Source organism: Athene cunicularia (assembly GCF_003259725.1).
Source record: "Athene cunicularia isolate RWA chromosome 12 unlocalized genomic scaffold, athCun1 chr12_part1, whole genome shotgun sequence".
In the NCBI taxonomy this organism is placed as follows: Eukaryota; Metazoa; Chordata; class Aves; order Strigiformes; family Strigidae; genus Athene; species Athene cunicularia.
Window position 1 is genome coordinate 9,382,228 of NW_020799116.1, and position 6,285 is coordinate 9,388,512.

The window sequence follows — 6,285 nt, forward strand, 5'->3', positions numbered from 1 at the left end:
CCGGCGCTTCCCGCCCCTCCGGCCGCTGCCCGCCTTCGGCAGGGAGCGAAAACGGAAGGGTAGTACCGACTAACGAGCGGTCTGCGGCTTCGGGGGGGCCTCCGCCACCCCTCGGGCCTGGTCTTCCCTCACGCGCCCTCAGGGTTTGGTGGTGGTCGGGGCGCTCCGGGCTCCCGCCGGCAAAAGGGATCCTTCTCTCAGGTTCCCCCCACTGGCCTTATTTTCTAATAAAAGCGATAGGACAAGAGGGAATGGTCTCAAGTTGCTCCAGGGAAGGTTTAGGCTGGATATCAGGAAGCATTTCTTTCCAGAAGGGGTTGTTGGGCGTTGGAATGGGCTGCCCAGGGCAGTGGTGGAGTCCCCATCCCTGGAGGGGTTGAAGAGTCGCACTGACATAGCGCTGAGGGATCTGGTGTAGTTGGGAACTGTCAGTGTGAGGTTAATGGTTGGACTGGGTGATCTTCGACGTCTTTTCCAACCCAGATGATTATGTGAACCTGTGATATGGTGTGCCTGACATCCTGGTTCAAGGGAATTTTAACAATCTCAAGATAAAAGTATTTGACATTCTAAACCTCAGCTAGTGCCATCCTGATAAACCTATGGAAATGCTAGAGGACGAGGTGCTGCAGTGTGAAGATTGCCTATATAACCACAACTCTCCCCCTTTGTGATAGCTGCAGCGATACCTAAAATTGTAGGCATCTGATGTGGTCAGATACTGCTGCTTAAACATAAGACACTACTGAAAGTAAATTGTTTCACAGCTCAGAATCTAAGAAATGCTTGTATGTATACAGCATGCAGTGAAATACCTCTGGGGAGGAGAGAGTGAAGTTAACTGAGTACATAGGAATAAGAAGGTTTGGAGCTAATGCCATTTAAATTGAGGTGGTAAGGACAAAATGATTTCAAGAGCACAGTGATGTGGAGGGCTTTAGAAACAGAGGAGTGGCGCCACACTGTCAGAACAAGAATTCTCAATTATATACGTCTCTTCTAAGCTGAAGAAGTAATAAATGTAAACAAGATTGTAAACAAGAATATGAATAGAGTCAGATCCTGATGAATCAAAAGAAATACAGCACTAAGGACAAAATGCAACAAGAAGCCTAAAAAATGCTAAAATCAGAGAAGTTTGTTTAAAAGCCATAGTTTACTTATCTTTAAATATAGCACCTAATGTAGAATTAATCTGATTTTTCTTTTTCTGTCATTAGACCATGAAAGGAATTCTAGTTCCAGATAATTCTCAACATTTTTAAATGCTGTTGACACTCTTCCTCTCCCTGCCCCCTCTGAAATGCATTCAAATGTTTTTCCTGGAGGGAAAAAACAATTACGTAACTTCTGCTAATGTAGTTTAAAAAACAAAATAGACAAACAATCTTCCAGGCTGATAAAGATTGATTTTTCTTGCTGGAATTCCACTGAATATGACATCTCTTCACGAGAAAATATCTTCACTCCTACACAGAACTGAAACAACAGTTTAAATACTGCACAAATTGTCTGGTTGACATGCACAAAAAATAAATACTTCCTTCAAAATAGATCATTCTCTCCGTTGATCTAAAATTGATGGATGGTTTTAATATTTGGCCTAAACCTTCTTGTGTTCCAGTTTTTCACATGCAGAAACTGAAGATGCAAGACATATAAAATTCATTTTTCAATGTTAAGAAGTTAATGACATATAATTTCAGATGCTGATTTGACTTAGACCAGAGCCTCAATCCAGTCCTCAGAAACTTTTGATGCATTTCCAGAGAATTTCAGCACTAATTAACTTTTAGACCTTACCAATGTAATCTGTAGTAAGAATATTGGACAGGAAGCTGATTATGAACCAGTAGGCACCATCTTCTCTGGATAAATTCAAATATGCATAAGACAAGCCTATGAAAGATAAGGAAGATGTTTCATCAGAGATTTTCTTGTCTAACTGACACTTTCCAAGACTGCCTCAAAAAAATTTTTTTTTTCAAGACTAAGAACTCCCAGCCCTTTTTTTCTGGTAATACTTTCCTTGTAAAATAAATATTTATATGCTGATTTCAGTGAAGAAACTAGTGCCTCAGCCATTCTGCTTTTTCATCAAGTAAAGTATGAAGGAGCATCTCTAAGAAATTTGTATTGCTTTCTTCTGTAAAAAGTATACTGAGTTTTTTCAGAACTGTACTGAAAAAGTTTTTATCTAGAAATGTAGCAAGACTACATCTTTTGGTGCATCCTTCTGATGAAGAAGTGAATTTGACTGCTATATGTTTAAGGGAGCATTGAAGAATGAAAATGTATTATCTACAATGTTTCAGGCAAGTGATTAGTAAAATTTGCTGTCCCTTTGAAAAACAGAAACATGAAGCTTTGCAATTTATGAGCACAGTTGACTCTACATGGCTAATAATAGCAAGTATATCTGGCATAATCCCATGGATACAATACATAATATAGTCTAGATATATAATTGGCATGTACATAAAAATGGTAATCAGATATAAAATATGTATTTAGTTTAACAAGTAATAAATTAGAAGGAATAACAAGGAATTAAAATGTCTCTATGCAGGAAACAAATGGAAGTAAGTAGGTATATGTTTTAGTGAGAAACATACTCTGTGACATACGTTATGAAATACAATATAATACATAACTATTTCCATTATCTAAATTATCAGTGCTCTAATTTTTATAAACAACTAGAAATAGTTGTAGTTGTAGTTGTCAGTTGTAGTTGTAATTGTCAGACTTAGACTTTGCAAAAATTCAGAGTAAATGAACAATGTAAATGATAATTAAGGGGTTTTCCTGAGATGGAAATAGAAGATATCATTCCACACTTGAGAAGAATTCATATTGTTGTTTCCTTTAACTTTGAAAACAAATGAAAGCCAAATATTTTTATTTCTTTTGTCTAAGTGGCCTGGAGCATTTCTCTGAATCTAATGCATTTTAATCTGAGTTTCCTTTCCCCATAGATTTGATTTTCCAGGAGTTTATAATCCTTAACAGTTTCACTTACAGAAGTACTGTGTTCATAGTACTGCGATATCTTCATAGCTTTATTTTTCCTATTTCCTCCTGTGTTTTCCATTATCCAAAGATAATGAAGCTTCTCGTTTCTCCAGAGGGAAAGATCCTGGATCTGTGCTTTTTCAGATAAGGATAATAACATGAGTCTCTAGAGGCAGGATGGTGGTCTTTATAAATTCAGGATCAAGCTTGCAATAGTTTTTACAAGAATAATATCATAACACACAGGGATGTAAATATGTAATGTGTTTCTTGGTGTTGTATTTTGTGGCGTTACCTGCTAGACAGATGTCTGACTTGCTCTGAAGTAGGTGTAGATAAAGTTTGCATGTGAGAGATGAAGTTATACTTTAGCTTCTTAGTGACTGAAGGACATGAACTGTAATATCAGTAACTGTAGCAGAAGCCCTGATGAACCTCAGAGAGCCTGGCCTGCCACAGCTACACAAGAGTTCTTGGATCAATGGCCCATGGACTAGTGCAGAGGCAGGTACAGTGGGAATGGCATGTATTTGTGGCAAAGGTGGCTTTTTGTGCCGAAGCAACTTTCAGGTTTTTAAACAGCTTTCCAGGGACCTGTTGTGGTCTCTTGTGTGTTAAGAGCCCTTGGAGTTGTTCAACTTACATTCCAGAAGTAGCATATAAACACCTTTGCTAGGCTGGGTTTTTAGCTCACTTGTAGGACAGTGAATTTTAAAAATTTATTACTCACTAGATAGAATTTTCTTTATATGTGTGATATACAGGGTCTATTGCTGTTACAGTCTGCTGTTTTACAGACTTATCTCTTAATGCAGTCATTTACACTGCTTGAATCTTTGGCAGCTGCAGAAAATAGCACCTCTTACACAACCTTAGAGATTGTAATCCAAAAAAATAAAATTGACTAAGACGGCTTCATTATTAAGATTTTCTCAAAATATAACTCCGCTTTAAAATAGTTCCTTTCAAAGTTACATAAATAAAAATAATTACATTATAGTGTAGGCCTTTGAATGATTTGCCTTTTAATATATATGACAACGCCATGATACTGTGTCTCCAGTATGAAATATGCAGAACACACTTGGTATTAATAGATTTGTTCAAGTCTAAATGTGAAACTTTACTTAAGCTGACTCTCACTATTTTAAACCTAAGCCATCAATTTGACTGAATCTCTCAGTGGCCACTGTCACATATCAATACTGCACATCTTGGCCAGTCTGTGGCTTTGCTGCTGAAGCTGAGCACTTGGAGAGTGCAGTGGAATCGGCAGCACTGATCTGAAGCTGTGCAGTGTAACTCTGTTTCAGCCCAGCAGCGGAACTGATTTAGTTTGAGCATGCATGCTTGGTGGCACGGAAGAGTTATTTGCACAGCTTAATTTGAAAGAAAATGGTGCAAGGAGGCAGGTAAGTGGTACACTATAACATGTCACAGAAACAAGTGGAAGTCTCTAAAAATCCCTTAGAATGTTTTTCAGCTTTCATAATGTTTACCTTGGTATTTTTATGCAGACGTTGCTGACACATATTCTACATATGGAAGAGATTTTACTGATAGTATAAAATCACATATTTGTACAGGTTGAGGATTTCAGGGGGTTGCTACTGGCACTCATTTATTTATTAAGCATAGAGTTTGGTAAGGTTTTATTGTAGTATGTATGTTCTCAGAAAAGACCATATGTTTATGCATTGTGGTTTTCCTTTAGTTTCTCCTTTAGTACTTCTATTTTCTCTTAGTGTGAAGTGATTCATATTTTTATATCGGCTCAGAGTTGGATGAAATTCTGAAACAGTAATTGTTCATTGCATTTGTGTTGGTACTAAGGTAAAGTACATTTTGGGATACCATTAGTGAAGGCTTGTTGTGACAGCAGTAGAAAATAGCCAGGCTGCACAGTTTCGCTGCCAAGTGAAGGCCATTGAAGTAGCAAAGGACCAACTCTTGGAAGAGTTAGCCTAAAAATAAACCTGACTTTTACATAGCAGGGCTGTGCAGCAGGAGGTTCACTCTTTTGCACGAGGTGCATGGGTTACAGTATGCTGACCCCTTCCCTTGGCAAGGTCCTGACCTGCCAGCTGAGGAGATTTTGTCCTCGTGGCCAGTGCCATTACTTGTCTGAAGCGCAACGCTTCCCCGCAGGTAGCACCTTGCTGGTCTTCCCAGGGCAGTCATAGCTCTGAGCATTTATTTTAAAACTAACAGATCAAATAGCCCTGCAGAGAGCACACCTCTGCAGAGGTGAGAGACGTGATGAGAGCTGGGCATCAGCCCCACAGCCCTGCCTCGGCATCACCACGCTGTACGGCAGCAGTCCCTGGAGCTGAAACCAGCCACGCTGAGTCCACATCGCTTCCAGTACGAATGTGGCAAGGGACCCGCGAGGCTCCACTTGCCCTGTGCTCCCTGCTCCAGTCTCTGTGTCTCTTTGTTCTTTGTGCAGCTGATACTCCAGCTCGGTGCGGCCACAAGATTGTCTTGTATTTCTGTCATACTGTACATTTAAAGGTGATAAATCTGATTACGAACCTAATGGGATTTATTTCTGTGACATTTACTGTGGTGGGATCTCTGCTGATGTGGCACAGAAGACTGGCTAAGTAATTTGATCAGCCATACAAGGACAAGCCCAAAGCCACCCAAAAGTAAGTGAATGCTTGTATTCTCTCATTGTTGTACAGGTATTTCAGTTTACCCCGGTACGACCTGCCTGTGTAGCAGGTGGGATGAGAACAGTGTGTAGGGAGCTGATAGACTGGGGCTGCAAGGCGGAGGGAAGCTCAGCACCAGGCTGCCTCTTGGCACAGAAGGATGAACCCAGCTTCCGAGAGCAATTTCCTCTCTCACCTTTTCCTCCTTCGGCACACACTCCTGCCCTTCCAGCACCGCACGCCAGCACCAGGAGAGAACTGAGCAGAGATCAGTGTTCTCTGAAAAGCGGTTTTGTGCTGGGCACGTGATAAACCGATCTTAACACACTCTGGAGAGAGATTGTATGTATTCATGAAGGCCTGGGCGCTCGATGGATTTTTCCAAAAATCAAGCACAGCAACGGCAGGTTTTTCTGCTTTTATACACAAAAAATCAGAGGTTAGTACTTTTTCCAAACACGCCTGTTAGATACTGATTGGTTAGTGATTAACATGCAATTATAATATGGATGCATAATGCTTCTATTACTATGCATGTTGAGGGGAAAGGTCTCAACCTGATGAGGGGAGGTCTTTTTGACCTAGGGGTGTAGTTTCATAGTGTTACACTGAA